Source organism: Pongo abelii, chromosome 10 (assembly GCF_028885655.2).
Source record: "Pongo abelii isolate AG06213 chromosome 10, NHGRI_mPonAbe1-v2.0_pri, whole genome shotgun sequence".
In the NCBI taxonomy this organism is placed as follows: domain Eukaryota; kingdom Metazoa; phylum Chordata; class Mammalia; order Primates; family Hominidae; genus Pongo; species Pongo abelii.
Genome location: NC_071995.2, coordinates 98,228,645 through 98,251,546, shown reverse-complemented (window position 1 = coordinate 98,251,546; position 22,902 = coordinate 98,228,645). Strand labels below are relative to the sequence as shown.

Here is a 22,902-nt window from a genome sequence, read left to right as displayed (position 1 = left end):
CCGGTCCTCTGTACGTGGTCTCACAAGGCTGCAATCAAGTTGTCTTTTAAGACTGTGGTCTCCTCTGAAGTTCAGTTGTTCTCTGCCAGGCTCATGTGTTTTTGGTCAAATTCACTTCTGAGGTTGTAGAACTGAGGCCTCTATTGTCTTGTAGACTATTGGAGGCAATTTGCTTTCAACTTGAGGCTGGTCTCAGATTCTAGCCACATGGCTGTCTCAGTGCATGGCTGCTAACTTTCTCAAAGCCAGCAGATGAATTTTTCTGACCTCAGGTAAGCAGACCTGATCCTTACCTGATCAGGTCTGGCTCAGCCAGGATACTCTCCCTTTTGATTAACTTGAGCTAACCCAGCTTGATTACATCTACATAACTTCTTTGGCCATGTAACATAACATAATCACAAGAGTGATGTTGCATCTTATTCAGATTGAGCTGACATGTGAGGGGAGGATTAATATACAGGGTGTGTAAATCAGAGAGTAGGAATCTTAGGGCCATCTTAAAATTCTGCCTGCCACACACACTAAACTTACTCTTGTATTCTTCTTTGCATTATCTGATCCCTTTGTCTGGTTCTTAATCTCTGCATGGCTGGCTCTAATTGTTAGCCTGGTTTCATCTTAAAAGAGATCTTAGAGAGATTTGTCTTAACAATCCAGTCTAATCATTAGGGATTCAAACATGAATAAGACATGTTTTGTGTTTTAGATAGAATAATCTAGTGGTAGAGTGAAAGATGGATTTGAATAGTTTAAAACTAGCAACCAAAATATCAAATAGGGGATATTTACAATAGTGTAATGTAGGAACATTGAAGATGAGGAAGTAGAGGATTATGAATTGGGGGAAGAAAATTTCTTCAGTTTGAGGAAAATTTGAATTGAGATGATTTTAGGGCTAAAAAGTCTAAATAACTGGTCCAAGATCACATAGGTAATTTTTTTATACACAATGGAACCCTTAAAATATATTACTTGTAAGAAGTTCACAACCTTTGTAACTTGCATTTTCTCTTTTTTTTTAAATTTAGCACTTGCTCATGTAATTATTATTATTATTTTAGAGACAGTATCTCAGTCTGTCACCCAGGCTGGAGTGTGGTGGTACAATCATAGCTCACTGCAGCCTTGGACTCCTGGGCTCAAGCAATCCTTCCACCTCAGCCTTCTAAGTAGTTCTGAGTAGTTCGGACTACAGGTGTGCACCACTATGCTTGGCTATTTTTTTTCAAGAGACCAAGTCTTGTTATGTTGCCCAGGCTGGTCTTGAACTCCTGGCCTCAAGTGATCTTCCCACTTCAGCCTCTTAAAGTGCTAAGATTACAGGCTTGAGACACAGTCCTTGGTGCCTTTTTTCTTTATATTGATATTTTCCAAAAATGATTACTCTCTCATCAAGAGGCATTTGTTATTTTGAGATTATCCTTTCCACTGTAAAGAACTAGAAAAATGGACACAGTGTATAAACAGCTGTTTTCAGTTGTTGGCCATTAGGCGATACATGTCTGTAAATTCTGAGATAAGAGAAAGAAATGAGGTGAGCCCTACAATTACCCACCTGTGTGTTTGAAGGTGGTTTATAGACTACAAAGCAGGGAGAGAGTTCTTGATGAGGAGACAGAGTTTAGATTTCAGGTAGCTTGAAGTTGCTAGGATTTGTAGGTCAGGGTATTGGAGAGGTAGGAACTGCACACAGTGAGGCTGGGGAAGGACCCACTGAAAAGCAATTCTCAGCAGTTCCTGGAGCTCACACAGAGTGGGGAATGTTTTATATTCCCAACAGTGAAAAGAAGAGACCTAAATTGTAAGATACAAGGCACTGGATAGAGTACTCAGAAGAGTCTCACCTTAATAATGGGGGTAATGTGGCCTTGAAAAAAGATTGTTCTGGAATTATCCTAACAAAGTTTAAAGGAAGCCTCAAAGTAATGAAACTGATCTGCATATTAATAAACTATGTCCTGGTTATAAAGAATATAACAAAATCCGGCACCTAACAATGTCAAATTCACAATGTTCACCAAACAGTAAAAAATTATTTTGTGTGTAAAGAAGCCATAACCTGGAGAAAAATAAATAAATCAATAGAAACAGAGATAATAGATTTAGCAGCAAAGCTGTTTACAAAATAGCTGTTATATTATGTATATATAAAACAGTGTTATAAAATGCTCAAGCACGTAAAGGGATACATTAGCATGAGAAGAGAAGTGTGAGAAAAAAAATGACTCAAGTGGAACTTCTGGAGATAATGAATATGATAGCTGAAATGAAAAGTATACTAGATGAGATTAATAACAGAGATAGGACTGAAGCAGAAAAGATTAGTGAACTTGAGGATCTAGCAATAGAAACTAAAATGAAGTACACAAAGCAAAAGGATTGGAAAAAAATAGACCAGAGCATCAGTGAGCAGTGACCAACTTAGCCACTAAGCTATGTGTAACTGACATCCTGAAAGGGAGGGAAGAAAGTAGAAAAATTAGTTGAGAAAATAATGTTTGAAAATTTTCAACATTTGATGGAAACTCTAAGCCCACAGATCCAATAAGTTGAAATAACTGTATGCAAAATAAACTTAAAGGAGCCACATTGAGTCATATTAAAATAAAATTATCGAAAATCAGTGATGTAAAGAAGAATCCTAAAAGCAGCCAGAGAAAAAAGGCATATTACTTACCAGAGTATTATGTATAAAAGAATAAAACCAGACTTTTTCTTATAAACTATGTGAGTCCGAAGTGATGAAATGATATCTTTAAAACACTAAAAGAAAAAACTATCAAGTTATAATTTTATTCCCAGTTAAATTATATTTCATAAGTGAAGGTAGGGTAAAAGCTTTTCAGACAAACACAGACAGAATTCACTGTAAACACATCTTTCTCATAGAAAGATTAAAGGAAGTTATTCAGGCAAAAGGCAAAAATGATATCAGATGGAAAGTTTGCTCTATCAAAAAATGAAAGGTTCCACAATGATAAATAGGTGCATAAATGTAAGGAAATTTGTCTCATTGTTTTTTAATCTTCATAAGAAGATTAAAATCTTCTGTGTACAGCAAAAATAATAAAATGTATTGCGTGGTTTCTAACATGTAGACTTAAAATATATGGCAACAATAGCACAAAAAATGATAGGAGGAAATGGAAGTATACTGTTCTAAGGTTTTCATAATATGTGTGAAGTGGTTTGAGTTACTTAAAATGCTTTTTAGAGTAATTTTTAAATAATGTAAATGAACCCTTACATGTCTATAATTGTCATACTTATTTGCTTACGTGTGAGTGATATCTTGCTTGGTAATAGGATTCTTGATTCATAGTTTTATTACAAGAAAAACTTAAGACAATTTAAATTTAATGTAGCTTAATTGAGCAAAGAACAATTCAGGAATCAGGCAGCACTCAGAACCAGAAGAGGTTCAGAGAGCTCTGCCCAGCAGCATGAGCAGTGAGCTTTTATTGGTTCAACACGGAAGCAAAGTAGGGAAACCATCTGATTGGCTACAATGAGGTATTTACATTATTTGGGCATAGTGTGATAAGGCATTTGCCTTATTTGGGCATGTTGTGAAAAGCTGGCTGCATATAATTGACTGAAACCTGGCTGCTTGTGATTAGCTGAAACTTGGTTGTTATACTCCTAAGTTACATTTTGGTTTGTTTACATACCAAGTTAGGTTATGGTTCATCATGTAGCAACTCATGGTGCAGAGACAGCCTCTGGCTAATGGCCTTCTGCTTATTTTTAAAATTACTATTATTTTATTTATTATTTCAATAGCTTTTTGGGGAATAGGTGTTTGCTTACATGGATAAGTTCTTTAGTGTTGATTTGTGAGATTTTGGTGCACGTATCACCCAAGCAGTGTACACTGTACCCAATGCATAGTCTTTTATCTTTCAATCCCTACTCCTTACCCTGGAGTCCCCAAAGTCCATTATATCATTCTTATGCCTTTGTATCCTCATAGCTTAGCTCCCATTTATAAGTGAGAACATACGATGTTTGGTTTCCATTTCTGAGTTACTTCACTTAAGGTAATGGTCTCCAACTCCATCCAGGTTGCTGTGAATTCCATTATTTCATTCCTTTTTATGGCTGAGTAGTATTCCATTGTGTATATGTGTGTATATATATACATATATACACACACACCCACACACACACCACATTTTTTTTATCCACTTGTTGATTGATGGGCATTTGGGCTGGTTACATATTTTTGCAATTGCAAATTTTGCTGCTATAAACATGCATGTGCAAATGTCTTTTTCATATAATGACTTCTTTTTCTCTGGGTAGATACCCAGAAGTGGGATTGCTGGATCAAATGGTTAGATCTACTTTTAATTCTTTAAGTACTCTCCACACTGTTTTCCATAGTGGCTGTACTAGTTTACATTTCCACCAGCAGTGTAAAAGTGTTCCCTTATCACCACATCCATGCCAACATCTATTATGTTTTAATTTTTTAATTATGGCCATTCTTCCAGGAGTAAGGTGATATTGCATTGTGATTTTGATTTACATTTCCCTGATTATTAGTGATGTTGAGCATTTTTTCATATGTTTGTTGGTGATTTGTGTATCTTCTTTTGAGAATTGTCTATTTATGTCCTTAGCCCACTTTTTGATGGGACTGTTTGTTTTTTCCTGCTGATTTGTTTGAGTTCCTTGTAGATTCTGGATATTAGTCCTTTGTTTATTTAGTTTGATGCATAGTTTGTGATGATTTTCTCCCACTCTGTGGGTTGTCTGTTTACTCTGCTGATTATTTCTTTTGTTGTGCAGAAACTTTTTAGTTTAAGTCTTATCTATTTATCTTTGTTTTTATTGCATTTGCTTTTGGGTTCTTGATCATAAAGTCTTTGCTTAAGCCAATTTCTAGAAGGGTTTTTCCAGTATTATCTTCTAGAATTTTGATGGTTTCAGGTGTTAGATTTAAGTCTTTGATTCGTCTTGGGTTGATTTTTGTATAAGGTGAGGGATGTTTCATTCTTCTACGTGTGGCTTGCCGATTATCCGAGCACTATTTGTTGAATAGGGTATCTTTTCCCCACATTATATTTTTGTTTATTTTGTTGAAGATCAAGCCAGCATGTATTTAGCTTTATTTCTGGGTTCTCTACTCTGTTCCATTGGCCTATGTGCCTGTTTTTATACCCATACCAAGCTGTTTGGATGACTACAGATTTATAGTATAGTTTGAAGTTGAGTAATGTGATGCTTCCAGATTTATTCTTTTGGAGTAGTCTTTCTCTGGCTATGCAGGCTCTTTTTTGACTCCATATAAATTTTAGGATTGTTTTTTCTAGTTCGGTGAATTTGTAGATTTGTCATTTTTACAATATTGATTCTACCCCTTCATGAGCATGTGATGTATTTCCAGTTGTTTGTGTCATCTATGATTTCTTTCAGCAGTGTTTTGTAGTTTTCCTTGTAGAGATCTTTCACCTCTTTGGTTAGATATATTCCTAAGTATTTCTTCTTTTTTTTTTTTTTTGCAGCTGTTGTAAAAGGGATTGATTTCTTGATTTGATTCTCAGCTTGGTCACTGTTGGTGTATAGCAGTGCTACTGATTTGTATATATTGATTTTGTCACCTGATCCTTTGCTGAATTCATTTTTTCAGTTCTAGGAGCTTTTTGGATCAGTCTTTATACTTTTCTAGGTATACGATCATATCATTGGTGACCAGTGACAGTTTGACAGTTTGACTTCTTTACTGAGTTGGATACCCTTTATTTCTGTGCCTTGTCTGACTGCTCTGGCTAGGATTTCTAGTACTATGTTGAATAGAATTGGTGAGAGTGGGCATCCTTGTGTTCCAGGTCTCGGGGGAATGCTTTCACCTTTTCCCCATTCAGTATAATATTGACTGTGGGTTTGTCTTAGATGGATTTTATTACCTTAAGATATGTCCCTTCTATGCCAATTTTACTGAGGGTTTTAACCATAAAGGGATACTAGATTTTGTCAAATGCTTTTTCTGTGTCTATTGAGATGATGTTTTAAATTCTGTTTATATGATGTATCACATTTATTTACTTGTGTATGTTGAACCATCCCTGCATCCCTGGTATGAAACCCACTTGATCATGGTGGATTACCTTTTTGATGTGCTGTTGGATTCAGTTAAGTAGTATTTTGTTAAGAATTTTTGCATCTATGTTCATAAGTGGTGTTGGTTTTTGGTTTTCTTTTGTTTTAAATACGCTTTTCTGGTTTTGGTATTAGGGTGATACTGGCTTCATAGAATGATTTAGGGAGGATTCCCTGTTTATCTTTTGGAATAATGTTAATAGGATTGGTACCAGTTTTTCCTTGAATGTCTGATAGAATTCAAAGGTGAATTCATCTGGTCCTGGAACATTTTTTGTTTGCAATTTGTTATTATCATTTTAATCTCACTACTTGTTATTGATCTGCTTGGAGTTTCTATTTTTTCCTGGTTTAATCTAGGATGGTTGTATATTTCCAGGAATTTATCTGTCTCCTCTACGTTTTTCTACTTTGTGAGCCTATAGGTGTTCAAGTAGTCTTGAATGATCTTTTCTGTTTCTGCGATATCTATTGTAATATCTCTCATTTCATTTCTAATTGAGCTTATTTTGATATTCTCTCTTTTCTTGGTTAACCTCACTAATATGATTTGGCTGTGTCCCCACCCAAATCTCATCTTGAATTGTAGCTTCCATAATTTCCACATGTTGTGGGAGGGACCCTGTAGGTGATAATTGAATAATGGGGGCAGTTTCTCTCATACTATTCTCATGGTAGTGTATAAGTCTCACGAGACCTGGTGGTTTCATAAGGGGAAACCCCTTTCACTTGATTCTCTTTCTCTCTTGTCTGCTGCCATGTACGACGTGTATGTCGCCTTCTGCCGTGATTGTTAGGCCTCCCCAGTCACATGAAACTATGAGTCCATTAAACCTTTTTTTTTTTTAAATAAATTACCCATTCTCAGGTATGGTCTTTATCAGCAGCATGAAAATGGACTAATACACTCACTAATGATCTATCGATTTGTTATCTTTTCCAAGAACCAGCTTTTCATGTCATTTATCTTTTGTATTTTTGTTGTTGTTGTTGTTGTTTCAATATCAATTAGTTCTACTCTGATCTTGGTTATTTCTTTTCTTCTGCTGGGTTTGGGTTTGGCTTGTTCTTCTTTCTCTAGTTCCTTGAAGTGTGACCTTAGATTGTCTATATGTGCTCTTTCAGACTTTTTGATGTAGGCATTTAATGCTATGAACTTTCCTCTTGGCACTACTTTTGCTGTATCCCAGAGGTTTGATAGGTTGTGTCACTATTATTGTTCAGTTCAAAGAATTTTTAAATTTCCATCTGGATTTCAGTGTTGACCCAATGATTATTCAGGAGTAGATTATTTCACTTCCATGTATTTCCATGGTTTTGAAGGTTCCTTTTGTTCCAATTTTATTGCACTGTGGTATGAGAGAGCACTTGATATAATTTCAGTTTTGTTAAATTTACTGGGCTTTGTTTTGTGGCCTATCATATATGGTCTACCTTGAAGAACGTTCCATGTGATGATGAATAGAATGTATGTTCTGCAGTTGTTGGATAGAAAATGTTCTGTAAATTTCTGTTAAGTCCATTTATTATAGGGTATAGTTTAAGTTCATTGTTTCTTTGCTGACTTTCTGACTTGATGACCCGTCTAGTGCTGTCAGTGGAGTATTGAAGTCCTCCACTAATACTGTGTTGCTGTCTGTCTCATTTCTTAGGTCTAGTAGTAATTGTTTTATAAATTTGGGAACTCCTGCATATATATTTAGGATTGTGATATTTTCCTGTTGGACTAGTCCTTTTATCATTACATAATGTCCCTCTTTGTTTTTTAAAACTTTTGTTGCTTCAAAGTCTGTTTTATCTTATGTAAGAATAGCTACTCCTGCTCCCTTTTGGTGTCTATTTGCATGGAATATCTTTTTCCACCCCTTTACGTTAAGTTTATGTGAGTCGTTGTGTGTTAGGTGACCTTCTGAATTATTTTTCTGTCAATTCAGAGATTTCTTCTTGATTTGGATCCATTGCTGGTGAGCTAATGTGATCTTTTGGGGATGTTAATGGTCCTTGTTTTGTCATATTAGCAGAGTTGTCTTTTTGGTTCCTTCTCATTTGGGTAGAATATGTCAGAGGAATGATCTGGGGCTAAAGAGCTGCTATTCAGATTCTTTTGTCCCACAGGATGCTCTCTTGATGTGGTGTTCTTCCCCTTCCTCTAAGAATGGGGCTTCCTGACAGCCAGACTGCTGTGATAGTTATTTCTCTTCTGGGACTAGCCACCCAGCGGAGCTACTTGGCTCTGGGCTGGTACTGGGGAGTGTCTGCAAAGAGTCCTGTGATGTGATCCATTTTCAGTTCTCTCAGCTGTGGATACCAGCAGCTACTCCAGTGGAGGTAGCAGAGGAGTGAAGTGGACTCTGTGAGCGTCCTTGGTTGTAGTTTTGTTTATTGCTCTGGTTTTCTCAATGCTAGTTGTGTTAGCAGTGAAGTTGTCACATGGACAGACTCAGGACCTCTGGTTAGCTAGGATGCTACAGGCAGTGGAATTAGCTGTTGTTTTCTTCTTCCTTGGAGTGGGTTTGTTCTTTTATGAGTTGCTGTAATGGCTTGAGTTGGTTGGCCTCTAGCCAGGAGATGGCACTTTCAGGAGAGATCAACTGCATAGTATAGGGGGATACAAGCTTGCTTTAAGGTTGCCTGGATAAGTACTCAGGTTTCTCAGGTGATGAGTGGGGCCACAGAGCTCCCAAGAGATTATGTCTTTTGTCTTTGGCTACCAGGGCAGGTGGAGAAAAATCATCAAGTGGAGGCCGGGTTAGGTGTGTCTGAGCTCAGACTCTCCTTGGGCAGGACTTGCTATGGCTCCTGTGGGGGATGGGATTGTGGTTCTCAGGCCAATGGAGTTATGTTCTTAGGGGGATTATGGCTGCCTCTGGTACATCATACAGGTCACCAGGGAAGTGGGGAAAAGCTGGCAGTGACGGGCCTCACTCAGCTCCTATGCAGCCAGTAAGGCTAGTCTAACTCTTACCATGCCCCTCCAATAGCACTGAGTTTATATACAGGGAGCCTGTGAGCAGTACTGAGATCTTGTACCAGGCTACAAGCCTACCCACTAAGAGCTGAGAAAGCAAGCAGGGATTTCAGGCTTTACCCCTCCCTGCATGCCGCAGTTTCTGTGTTCATGTCCATACTTCCTATTCTCCCCCTCCCCAGATTCTGCCCAGGAAAATTCATGCTTGGTCAAAATTATTACAGAAGTTCAGCTGGAAGTTTCTTTCTCCCTGTGGTCCTTCCCCAATTCCGCTTGCAGCCCTCCCACAGACCCCTGTGAGATAAAGTCAGAAATGGCTCCCCTGAAAGTGCCTACAGGGCTCTTCCTGCTGCTGCTGCTTCTTCCTTTTTTTTTTTTGACAGAGTCTTAACAGACAGCCTGGTGTGCAGTGGCGTGATCGTGGCTCACTGCAACCTCTGCCTCCTGAGCTCAGGTGATCCTCCCACCTCAGCCTCCCAGCTAGCTGGGATTATAGGCATGTGCCACCATGGCTTTCTAGGTTTTGTATTTTTAGTAGAGGCGGGGTTTTGCCATGTTGGACAGGCTGGTCTTGAACTTTTGGCCTCGAGTGATCCACTCACCTTGGTCTCCCAAAGTGCTGGGATTACAGGCATGGGCCACCATACCTGGCCTGCTTCTTCCACTTTTGTGTTTTGCTTGGCTGTCTAAATTTGTTTCAGCTCTAGGTAAGTTTAAATCCTTCTCCCGTGGTCTGGATTTTCAGGTTCCCCAAGGAGGATGTGTGTTTGGAGGCAGACTTTTCCCCTTTCACACTTTTCAAGACATTTTTTCAACTGTCTCACAGAGTTTGCAGTAACAAGCTGCTTCTTTCAAGGGGTCTGTGAATTCTTTCAGTTTTTCTGGTATGTTCCTATGGCAGCTCTTGGAGCAAAAGTTCACAATGTGAGTCTCCACATGCTGTTCTCTCCATCCAAGTGGGTGCTGAAAGTTAGTTCTGACTCCTGTCTGCCATTTCCCATATTTAGGCAGGATTTCAAGTCCCGCTGTCTATTTTTAACAGTTATTTTCTTCCATAATCTACAATGGTTGGTCTGTTGTGTTCTAACTTCTGATGTTTCAGTTAAGAATTTGATAATAATTTGGTTGTTTTTTATTTGAAAATATCTGCTTTTCTCTTCCCTTGTTGAAACTGGTAATATTTCCAGTTCAATGTTAGAGTTTGGCCAGGCATGGTAGCCCACACCTGTTATCCCAGCACTTTGGGAGGCCGATTGGGTGGATCGCTTGAAGTTAGGAGTTTGAGACCAGCCTGGGCAACATAGCGAAACCCTTTTTATACAAAAAATAAAAAAAAATTATCCGGGTGTGTTGGTACATACCTGTAGTCCCAGGTACTTGGGAGGCTGAGGTGGGAGGATGGCTTGAGCCTGGAGGTGGAGGTTGCAGTGAGTCGAGATGGTGCCACTGCACTCCAGCCTGGGTGACAGAGCCAGACCCTGTCTCAAACAAAACAACAACAACAAAAAACCTTAGAGTTCAAAAATCATCAGATTATCTTTAAATACGTGCCATTTAAATTATTTAACAAGTGAGCTCTTTTAATCTAAGTGTAACTTCAGATGAGGAGAGCTTTTGTTTATTATTTCTTTGATCATCACATCTTAATTTGTTTTTATCCCATTATTCACCAACTTACAAATGTTAAATCTGTACTTGATACCTATCAGGGTTTATTTTTATTCTGTTATCTTCACTTGATTTTCTAAAACACAAAATTACTTTTCTTCAGTGATGTTTTCATTTTCTCAACTGAATTTTAAAATTCAAGAGCTCTTTCTTTTAGTTCTAGACACTATTTTTACACATTCTAATTTCATATTTATAAGAGATTATAGTACATTTTTCCCCATTTTCTTGTGTGTCCTCTGTTATTTTTACCTCTACTACTCTTGTTGATCATCTAAGTTTTCTTCTTTTAAGCCACTGTCTCATAAAATGGTTTGTTGATCCTTATTGTTCATATTAATGGGCATTCATATTATTGGGCATGGGATCTGTCAACACCTGTGCTGCTCAGGTTTTGGAGTCTCTAATAAAATGGTAATTAAACAACAATAAATAATTAAATGGGAGTGTTTAGCTCCAGATTGCTTTTAGTGAAATTTAGGCTTAGAAAAAGAGATTTTTTTTTTTAAGTTTGGTGCAATCAGGGATGGATTGTACTTAGCCCAACACTACGGTGTAAAGGGACACTTGGGGTCTCTTAGTAAACAGGTAGGAGAATTTTCTCTCCTTGCTTATGGTTATCTGTGAATCTGTGACATTTGTTCCAAGTTATGTAGGAAAAGGTAGCCTAGAAGGGGTTCTGACCACTGTCCAGTAAGTTTTAGGCCAGAATTATGTCTTCATTTTTAGGACTTAAAATCTCAGATGATTCTAGGTTCTTTCTAGCCTCCAAGAGTACACTTAGTTATTTTCTAGGAAAAGTAGCCACACCAGGGACTTAGGAAGGAGAAGGAATAGAGAATACAGACACAGGCTGCCATCTTCCTGGAATCATGAAAAGGATTTGTATCATTTTATAATTTAACATTTATAGAACTATAGTCTTAGGGCTCTGTGGCAGTTCTTGCTAACAGTATGTACTCCACTCCTGTGTTAAGTAGAACAGTAAGTTCTCAACATAGATTTTGTTCTATCTTATTTGGTTGTCTCTCGTAAGGTACATCACAACAGAGTAACAAATGGAACATGCCAAATATTCTCCCTTATTGAAGTGTTGCAATTTTTGCCAAGACAGAGTTGTTTTAGTGGGTATCTTTTAACTGAACTAACTTTCTTTTTTTTTTTTTTTTTTTTTTGAGACAGAGTCTTGCTCTGTTGTCCATGCTGGAATGCAGTGGTGCAGTCTCAGCTCATTGCAACCTCTGCCTCTCACATTCAAGAGATTCTCCAGCCTCAGACTCCTGAGTAGCTGGGACTACAGGCGCGTGCCACCACGCCCAGCTAATTTTTTGTATTTTTAGTAGAGACAGGGTTTCATGGTGTTAGCCAGGCTGGTCTCGATCTCCTGACCTTGTGATCTGCCAGCCTCAGCCTCCCAAAGTGCTGGGATTACAGGTGTGAGCCACTGTAAACTGAACTTTATTTCTTTGGTGTATCCATCTTAAAAAATGGATAATTTATTCAGAATTACATAAGCAGCTGGAGATTTGACTCGGTCATTTTGATCACTAGTAGGAGTTAACTGCAATTCAACAGTGTTCTCAGCAACAGACATTATTTTACTTCAAAGTCCTAGTAGTTTTAAAAGAGAATCTTAACTACAAGATATTTTCTGAAAAGCATTTGGAAATTGTTTCCCACTTGTGCAGTTTTAAATAAAGTAATCACATCCCTTTCCTCTCCTCCAAAAGTCCTCAACAAATCATATATTGTTTAGGCTATATTATTTGCTACTTTCTTGAGCAGCCTTAAGGAAAAAACAAAAAAAAAAAACACCAAAAAAAACAAACAGTTTGGAGGAGGGGCAATTGGTACTGCTTTTAAGATCTAACTCATGTCAATTTTGTAATGGTGCATGGCCCTCCTGATCACACCTCTGTGGAGCAGGACCTAGAAACGGAGATGAAGCCAGAAACTAGAAATTAGGTCTAGGCTATGAAAGATGTAAGGGCGCAAAAGTGTACTTAGAAGAAAGCTAAAGACTCAGTTTTATAAGCCCTTCGAAATATTTTGAAAACTTTTTGTTAAAGAACCTATTATATTAAAATTAGAAATAGGTGTTATTAATCTGAATACGTGAAATATTGAGTGTGCTTTGATTTATTTGGGATATATGTCAGTAAGAATAAAGATATATACCTCAACTCTTCCTGTGTGTTCTACTGTGTCTCACAACACATTCTCCTTCTTCCTACTTCATTCCTCCCTTTTAAAATCTAATTTATTTGTATCACTTTATAATTTAACATTTATAGAACAATAGTCTTAGGGCTCTGTGGTAGTTCTTGCCAACAGTAAGTACTCCACTTTTCTACTTGTTTTCCAGATTTTGACTTCACAGTAGCTGTATGAAACTTTGAAATTGAGATATATTTAGTAATCATGTTATTTTAACGTTTCTGGAAGCAAAGGCCTAAAAAGAAACGAGAAGCAAGCATGCATTTCATAAGCTCAAGTTAGAAAAGACTTAATGGAATACTTCAAATTGAAAACCATTTACTTTATTTATCTTAATATGTGTCATGAAATTAAGTCCTACTTATTTTTATAAATTATTTGGCAATTAGAAAGTGTGAAGATAGGAAAATTCTGTAATTTGCAGTTAAATTCTTAGGATTGCCTCTGCTTTCTGATGAACGTTTCAACAAATCACTTAGTATTATTATGGGATTCTAAATGGGGGAATAATCTTCCATTTTTCTTTAAAAAGCTTGTTTTTTCTTATTATAGACAATTTGGAAAATAGGATATGTATGAATAATGAAAATTCACCTGTCATACAGAGATGTGTTTCAATATATTTTATCTTAGTTTTTATATATGCGAGTGTATTAGTCTGTTCTCACAGTGCTATCAAGAAATACCCAAGACTGGGTAATTTTTGATGAAAAGAGGTTTAATTGACTCACAGTTCCACAGGGCTGGGGAAGCCTCAGGAAACTTACAACCATGGCAGAAGGGGAAGCAAACATGTCCTTCTTCACATGGCAGCAGGAAGGAGAAGTGCCAAGCAAAGGGGGAAAAACCCCTTATAAAACCATCAGAACTCACTCACTATCACAAAAACTGCATGAGAGTAACTGCCCCTATGAGTCAATTACCTCCCACTGGGTCCCTCCAAAGACATGTGAGGATTACAGGTAGTACAATTCAAGATGAGATTTGAGTGGGGACAAAGCCAAACCCTATCACAAGTCACCGTAAAAATGACTTTTATTTCTTAATTTTCGTGAAAATTTTCCCATGCCAATAACATTTTATGAAATTTTACTTATAGTAATAATATCCTAATATATAAAAGTATACACACACAGGTAGCACAATTTAATTATTTTCTATGGTTAAACATTTAGATTGTTTATACATTTATTTTATTATATACAATATGATGATAAATATCCTTGAGTAAAAAATCTTTGTGCACATCTACCTTTTTTTTAGGTTAGATTGGTAGAGGTGAAATAACCATTGAAGCATACAACATCAGTAATATTTGATTATAAAAGCATTCTGAATTGATCATTGAAAGTTTGCAAAATTCAGAAAAGTATTAAAAAATTTAAATAGGCCATTATTTCACTATTTAGAGATGAATTTTATTAAAAAAGATTTAAAACTGGAATTTAGTCCTCCTAGGGTTTATTATACTACTTTTTAAAACAGTGCAACATATTAAAATAATAAAATGACAGTTTTTCATATTACTAAATATTTTCTGAGAATATGATTTTAAAGATCTTTAAATATTTTCTTATATAAATATACTCTAATTTATTTAACTGTGTTTTTCAGTTAAATATTAGGTGTTTTCAGTTATTTGCTTTTATATCAATGGAATAATGAATATCATTACACATACATATAACATTTATTCTCTTAGTATAGATAACTAGAAGTGGAATTTCTGACGGAAGAAACTTTTTAAAGATTCTTTACACATACTACCAACTTATCTTTCAAAATATTTTTGTTAATTTACATTCCCACTGCAAAGCCCCTCACCAAACATTATGGCTTGAAAACATGCCAGTTTGATTGATAAAACATGTTATCTCCTTGCTATTTGAGTTTTAATTGCTATAAATACTAAAGTAGTTAAACATATTTTGTATGATCAGTGGTCAATTGTATTACTTTTAAAATGATCTTTTGAAGTCTTTTGTATGCTTTTCATTTACTATGCTATTTTTCTTACTGGTATATGGCGTCTTTGCATATTAAGGATATTATTATTTTGTTGTATTTATTGTAAATAATTTTCCAAGGTTTTCACTTGTTTTAGAATTTTAGTATTAATGTTCAAATACAGGGGTTAAATTTTTTAATGAAATGAAGTCTATAAAACATTTCTTCTATTATATTTACTACTATTTATAGTAGAAATGCCTTTAAAAGAAAATGCCTATTTTTCCCACAGAAGACTTCAATTCGCATGTTTTGTTTTCAGACACATAAATTCATTTCCCATCACAGTTTATTGAGCAATCCACTTATTTTTTATAAATTTTGGTGCTTCTTTTTCATGTGTTTATATAATAAAGATTATATATTAAGTTCTGAACTAGAACTGTTTACTCTATTATTCTTGCACAAGTCCTGTAGTGTTTTACTTTTCATAGTACTTATATTCTTTGTCATACATTTCCTTAGCTCTTCTTTCTTTTATTTTATAGCGGTTTTTAAATTCATATTGCCATCTTTCGTCTCAGACCCAGCTAGGATTAATTTATTACTTTAACCATTTATTGGAAAGTATTTATTGTTAAACAAATGTGTGTTATGTACAGTTCTAGTCTTAGATATAATAAAATATGACAAAATTTCAGCCCTCACTTTATGTATAACTTATATAAAGCATCCATAGATTATTGTAATCCCCAATCTACTTTTATTTGAGGAAGATTTGCCGTCTTTGAAAAGTTCAGCTTTCTCAAACATTATTATGACATTTTTCTCCATTTAAATTAATTTTCCTTTGTCTCTTGACATGTATTTCTTTATTTCATAATTAGTTTTATTTCCCTAGGGCACCAACATTTCTTATTTAGGGTTATTGTTAGCTGTTTTAATTTTTGATTTTTAAATTTTTTGAATCATGTTCTTTTCCTATTGCATATTCTAGAAGTCTTTGCTTATAAATAGAAAGACTGTTGATTTTTATATTAATCTTGTAACTAGTTGCCATACTTTACCCTCCTAAATTATAATTTTGAGCTGATCTTGAGTTCTATAAATATGTAATTGTTTCACTGAAAATAATGACCATATTAATAACCATATTCTATAATTATATTAATAAATATTGTTATGCTTAAAACTTTGTATTTAATTTATTTCAATATTCATGAATTATACTTTATATGACATGTTGCACCGTTTTGATTCCTTAATTTGTCTCTTGGCAAGTTGTAATTTATTTTCAAATAGGATAAATGTATTATCTCAAGAATTATTCATGAGGACTGCATTGTCTGTCTTGCTTTTAAACATAACCAGTAACTTTTCTTGGTATAAAATTCTTGAGTTATAACCTTGTACCTTGAGTAGTCTGTTGACATTTTATGTCATATAATGCTTATGCTATTGTTTATATTGCATATGTTGCAAAAATATAAGGTCAACATGATATTTTTTCTCCTTGGCATAGATATGATGGACTTCGGGATTTTTAAGTTTTCTTTGTTTTCTGGATGTTTGGGATGTAAAAACAAAGTATCTGATTTACTTAACAGAGTCAGTTTCTATTATTTGCCTCTAAGAATCCTGGCTAGTACAGTAGGCAATCTGAGTGTTCATTCTGAAAGCTTGGATAGGTTATTCTTTTTCCTTGGAATTAAAAGATTTTGCCTGATTATGTCTTGATATGATTATTTTCCAGTTCTTCCAGGCATTTGTTGTATACCTCATCTTTCTTGATTCTGGAAAGTTTTCTTCTATTATATTTTTGATTATTTTCTTTGTATTCTCTGCTCAGGCTTTTTCACTTAAGATTATATGGTCTTAGAGTAGATCAGTGTTCTTGATTTCTTTGATACACCATGTTTTCTGACCTTTTTGAGGGTATGGATTTTGGTGAATGTCTCCAATTTGGCCACCAAAACACTAATTTGATTTTATGTAAAATCAGTTTGGCTTTTAGAGACAAAATAATTTAAATTTCATAATGTATTCTTTTCTTATTTCAACCAGTTTTATTGTGTCTTTGGCTCAACATTAGCCTTTTCTTTTCTTATCATTTCCTGCTTATATTTCTGTGTTGAAGGTTCCCAAGAAAGTTTAACACAAAAGATTATTAAACTATGATAGGAGAGTAACTATAAATATGTAAAACAAACTATAAAGGTATTCTATGGCTGAGGGAGAGTATCCAAGGAAGGACAATCCTGGAAGAGAGCCCCTCTCCCTAAGGTTGGGATTCACACCTTACTGGAGAAGGTTTCTGTAGGCGCTGTCCACTGAATGATCTGTTTCTGCTTGACCAACATCACAGGAACTCAGAAGCTGGGGTGGCCTTTCAGAATTGTTCTCATTTTGGAGGAGGTAGCTGCACTTCATCAACCAGTTATTAGCTGCAGGCTGCCACAGGAGGAGGTTTTGTCTTTATGCAATGACAGGATGGCATTCCCTGGTGATGTTGTAACTGACAGATTTAGTGGCACAGGGTCAGATATGTTTGGAGTAGTTCTGTTTGGTCAGAGTTACGCATATTTGAAAGGGATTTTCAGATATGGAAATCCACAGATGAAGAGTAGAAAAATTCCTTTTCTTCAAGATGAAATTAGTTCACCATTAGGAAGATCAAAGTGAAGAAATGGGAAATGAATTAACAGTAAGCCTGGTAAGTCAGAAGCTGCTGATGTTTTTGATTGTCCTGGGTACCTCCTACTTCATTATCTCAGACAGAAGACTTATCCAGCATGGGTTTAATGCGTTGGCTAGATAGGATGTGGCTCAGGTATTCCAATTCTGGCATTTGAACCTGGGTCAGGGAGATTTAATTAAATGCTGACAAGATGGTGAGAATGTTGCATAGGCTGAAGGATATTGCCATGTTTTTGAACTTGTCTTGGTACATCTGAAAAATTCTTTTCCACTTAAAAAATTTTATCTCAAAGAAAAGAGTTTTAAAATCACTTAGCATTGTTAATATGTTTATTAAAGATAATTTGGGATGGGGGAGAAAACATCAGTTTTCATTTTCTTTGGCTAGCGTTAATTAATAAATTTTTCAACCAAAAAAACATTTACTGAATGCTATTGAGCATACAAAAGAAGCATTTTAAATTTGGCAATATCTGGAGTAGTACCACATACTACTTTATTTCTGCTACCTTGATTTAGTGTCATGAACTAGAGTTAGTCAGTTCTAATGGACTTCTGATCTAACAGACTTAATGTCTAATTTATATTCATTTTATTTTCAATATAAAATGCTACAGTCCTAAGTTTTGATGATTTATCATGACTTAGTTAATATACATTTTAATTATATACTTTTTCTCGCAAATTTTACTTTCATATAACTGAACAACTGCTTTCCCAGAAAATGGCTGAAAATATGATAGAAATAATATGTATACAATATAAAGATGAGAAAAGACAAGGAATATATGTTGTATATTGAAAATGATAAAATATTGCTATTTAATAATGGGAATGTTTATCTTTTGATTGCGGTGCTGTTGAGAGACTTCTTCACATTTTTTTGATCAAACATGCCTATTAATTTCTGTTTGTCAGTCCAATATACACACACACATGCATACATATTTACATACACATTAGCACTGAAAGCATTTCTATTTCATAGTCATCTAAGGATGAAATAGAGAATGTGAAAGAACAAGAGTTGTCTAATCAAAATGTATATACACATGATGTGCCCTGAACTGTGCTAGTCATCTTGCAGGATACACAAATAATAGAAAATATTGTTCTTGCAATTACAGAGATAAGATATACTTTATGCAATCTCCAGAAAATAGTTCAAAACAATAGATTGAGTTGTCCAAACATCTGAATTATGGGAATTTAGAGAAGAGAAACAGTCTCTGAATCCTTTTGTACCTAATACATAGAAGCTTTCCATTTTTTGACCTCAGTAGAATAAGAAGTAGAAAATTGTGCCTTGACTAATGGTGAACTTGTTTTAAACTATCAGTTTTATGTAATAGAGCCCTGATTTATTTTTCATGTACCATCTCCCCACCATGCCTTTCCTAATAGCTAATTTGCCAGACACAGCAAGCACATTCATACTGCCTTAATCATGCAAACTCTGTGCCTCATTCCCATCTCCTTTTTTCTGTCAGAATTCTTATCTCATGAGGTGCTTTTGCTCAAATGCAAGCACTCTGAATTCTCTCCTCTGCTTGCCCTGGTTGCTTCCTCTTTATGTTTTCTAATACCTTGTTTCAGTATCTCTGTAATGCTTGTAATTTTGGTCTAGTTTTACTGTCTAGTTATATACAGATATGTGTCTTTACACCTTGAGTTCAGAGTTTATGACATACTTATATTTTTCTTCCCTCATCCTAGAGTTTAGCCTTGTAGACAGTAGTTTTTAATCAATAAATATTTAATAAATTTAAATAAATGTATTTGAAATATTGGGCATAAACAATAATTTTTAAATTAAGTTAAGTAGCAATGAAATTATGCGCACAAGAAGTTCAGGTTGGTTGTAAAAGGTATGTATATTCATTGATGCAAAAAAATAATTGAATAACTCTCATATTACAGGTGAGATTGTTTTCCTAGGACCATCTATTTATTATGAATTAGGAAATTGACAAGACAAGCATGATGATGGAAAGAAAAGACTAACTTTATGTGATAAATGTAGAGTTAACAGTGTGGAGGAAGAGAATATTAATATGTTTGAGGGATTTGTACAAAATAGAGGAAATGGGATTATTTAGCCAGTAAGAAGTGAAGAGAGGTCTAAAATGGAGAAACAGATATGAATAATATACATGTCTTCTTTTAAAAAGTGTTTTTGTCAAACCTTTAAAGTTTTTGTCAAACTTCCATGAGGTAATAGGGTATGGAGTAGCTCCTTCTGAAAACTGCTGAATACTGGACAAAAATATATCAAACATTCATGATCAGACCTGGATAAAAGACAGGACTGTGATCCCTAATAGAAAAGATACAAAGGAGGCAAACCCTACTATCACCCAGCTTTTTGCCTGAATACAATTCCTAAATATGGCGCCAGGTAGAAAAACAGAAACAGGGTCAAGTAATCCTCTGAGTTGAAAATACAGAAACTAAAGTTGGGGAAGGCTGAGTCAGCTAGAATTTGCAGGCAGAGGAACAGAAAAGAGGGTACTATATGGAAAAAGAGGTCCAGAAAACAACCTAAAGTTATCTTTTATCTTCAGTTGAATATCAGTCTGCACAAGAGTGAAACTTCATGAAGACAGAAAAAGAAAAACCTCCAAAGAAAGAACAATACTGGAGATACATAAACAGAAAAATCCCTGGAGCTCACACAAGGCCAACAATCATTCAAGTAACTACCAGCCCAAGTAGAGGGATCATGCTTAATACATGGGGCATTCACTAGAGATTCCAGAGGGAATGTAAGTCTTAACAGTGGGGTTAAGTTAGCTCCAGAGTAAAGGTTACTGTAGACTCACCTAAAAAAACAAAGTAAAAGCAAGCCTTGAATGAATTAAACTGATCTCCAAATAACTTTACTCTATGCCACAACAATGTCCAGTAATTTTTAAAGAAATGCAACTATACTCAGAGCCAAGTGTGTGGTGGGACATTCCTGTAGTCCCAGCTACTCAGGAGGCTGAGGCAAGAAGATCATTTGAGTGCAAGAAGTCAAGCCTGCAGTGAGCTATGATTGTATGACTGCACTCCAGCCTAGGTGACAGAGTGAGAACCTATCTCTTAAAAAAATTACTACACATGAAAATAAGGAAAATGAAACTCATGAACATGCAAAAAATTGGTCAATAAAAATAGGCCTGGAATTACAGAGTTGATTGAATTTGTATATGAGAGAATAAAATATTTGCTATAAATATGCTTGATACACTCAAAGGTTTAAAGGAAGAGGTGACATGAATAGAGAAATGTAGATATAAAAGAGTTCAAAGGGAACATCTAGAGATGAAAAAGACAGTATCTGGAATGAAAAATAAAGTAGATGCAATAAACAGCAGACTGTCATTGCAGAAGGAAAGATTGGTGAAATGGAAAATATTGCAAATGAAAGTAGCCAAAATAAAATACAGAGAAAAAAATGACTAAAATAAATAACAGAGCCTGTGAAAAAATATCATGCAATGAAACATATGTGTAATTGGAGTTTCAGAAGGAGAGGAGGGGTTAGGAATGAGAGAATAACAAAAAAATAACAAAAACAATGGCTGAAAAATTTCTAACTTGAATGAAAACACCAACCCAAGAAGCTCAACAAATGCAAAGCATTACAAAAACAAAGAAAACTAGAGATACATCATAATCTAGTTGCTAAAGTCACAAAGAAACTTAGAAAATATTTTTAACTAAATGCCAATAAAAACCGAGAATATTAAACTTTGTAGGTAAAGCTAATGCAGTGCTTAGAAGGAGTCTCATAGAATTCAGTTCTTATATAGGAAAAGGAGAAAGGTCTTAAATGAAAGACCTAAGCTTCCACATTTAAAAAAAAATGAGATAAAAGAGGAAATTAAACCCAAAGTGAGAATGATTAAAATCAGTATCAGTAAAATAGAATATAAACAACCAATAGAAATAAAAGGGGATATGAATAAAGATCCAGGAGAATGAATAGAATAATAAAGGAACAATATGAATAACTTTGTAGCAATAAATCTGACAACCTAGATGAAATGGAAGAATTATTTGAAAGACCTAAATTAGGAAAAGTAACTCAAGAAGAAATATAAAATCTAAATAATCCTATGTTAAAGAAGCTTAAATCATAATGAAATTCTTCCCCACAAGGAAACTTTACATAGAGGTGGTTTACTGGTGAAATCCTTTTAGAAAATAAAAGATAAGGGTTGTTCCCAATTTATTATATAAGGTCAGCATTACTGTGATAACAAAGACATTTCACAAATGGAAAACTATAGATTAATATCACTCGTAAACACAGTAACAAAATCCTCAATAAAATAGTGACAAATCAAGTCCGGCATACATTTAAAAATTTTGCGTTACAACCAAGTGGGATATGTGTCAGAAAGGCAAGGTTATTTTAACAGATAAAATCAATTAATACATTTTACCACATTAACAGAATAAAGGAAGAAAACCTTATGATCATATCAGTCATTGTAGAAAAGCATCTATTCATGATACAAACTTTTAGTAAACTGAGAATAGAAATAATTTGCTCAACCTTATAATAAAAAGCCTTTACAAAAATGCCACAGCTAACTAACATTATACTTCATAATGTTGAAAGACTGAATGCTTTTCACTTAAGATTTGTATTCAACATTGTGCTGGCAATTCTGGCCAGTGCAGTAAGACAAGGGCCAGAAAATAAAGGCATAAAGATTTTAAAGGGAAAAGTAAAACTCTTTATTCACAGGTGATATGATCATTTACATAGAAAATCCTAAAATATCTATAGGAAAGCAACTAGAACTAAAATGTGTGCAAGATGCAAAGTAAATAAACATAAAATCAAAATTTTTTTTACATGAGGGACTACCAGTAACTGAAATTCAGGGTTTTTTTCTTTTCTTTTCTTTTTTTTTTTTTTTTTGAGACAGAGTCTCGCTCTGTCACCCAGACTGGAGTGCGGTGACGTGATCTCGGCTCACTGCAACCTCCGCCTCCCGGGCTCAAGTGATTCTCCTGCCTCAGCCTCCCGAGTAGCTGGAACTACAGGTGCGTGCCACCACACCTGGCTAACTTTTTTGTATTTTTAGTAGAGACAGGGTTTCATCATGTTGGCCAGGCTTGTCTCGAACTCCTGACCTCAAGTGATCCGCCTGCCTTGACCTCCCAAAGTGCTGGGATTATAGGCATGAACCACTGCACTCAGCTGAAAATTCAATTTTAAAATTTGGTACAAATTTGAAGTTTAGTTACAAATTTTCAGTTATAAGATGAATAAATTCTGGAGATCAAATGCACAGCAT

The 22,902-nt window shown here is 35.2% G+C and overlaps 1 protein-coding gene across 5 annotated transcripts in view; it reads left to right on the top strand.

Moving 5' to 3' along the window:
- The window catches only part of ANKS1B (ankyrin repeat and sterile alpha motif domain containing 1B), a 1,278,065-nt gene that overhangs the window by 318,725 nt on the left and 936,438 nt on the right, over positions 1-22,902 (top strand). The gene's annotated exons all lie outside the window — the stretch shown is intronic.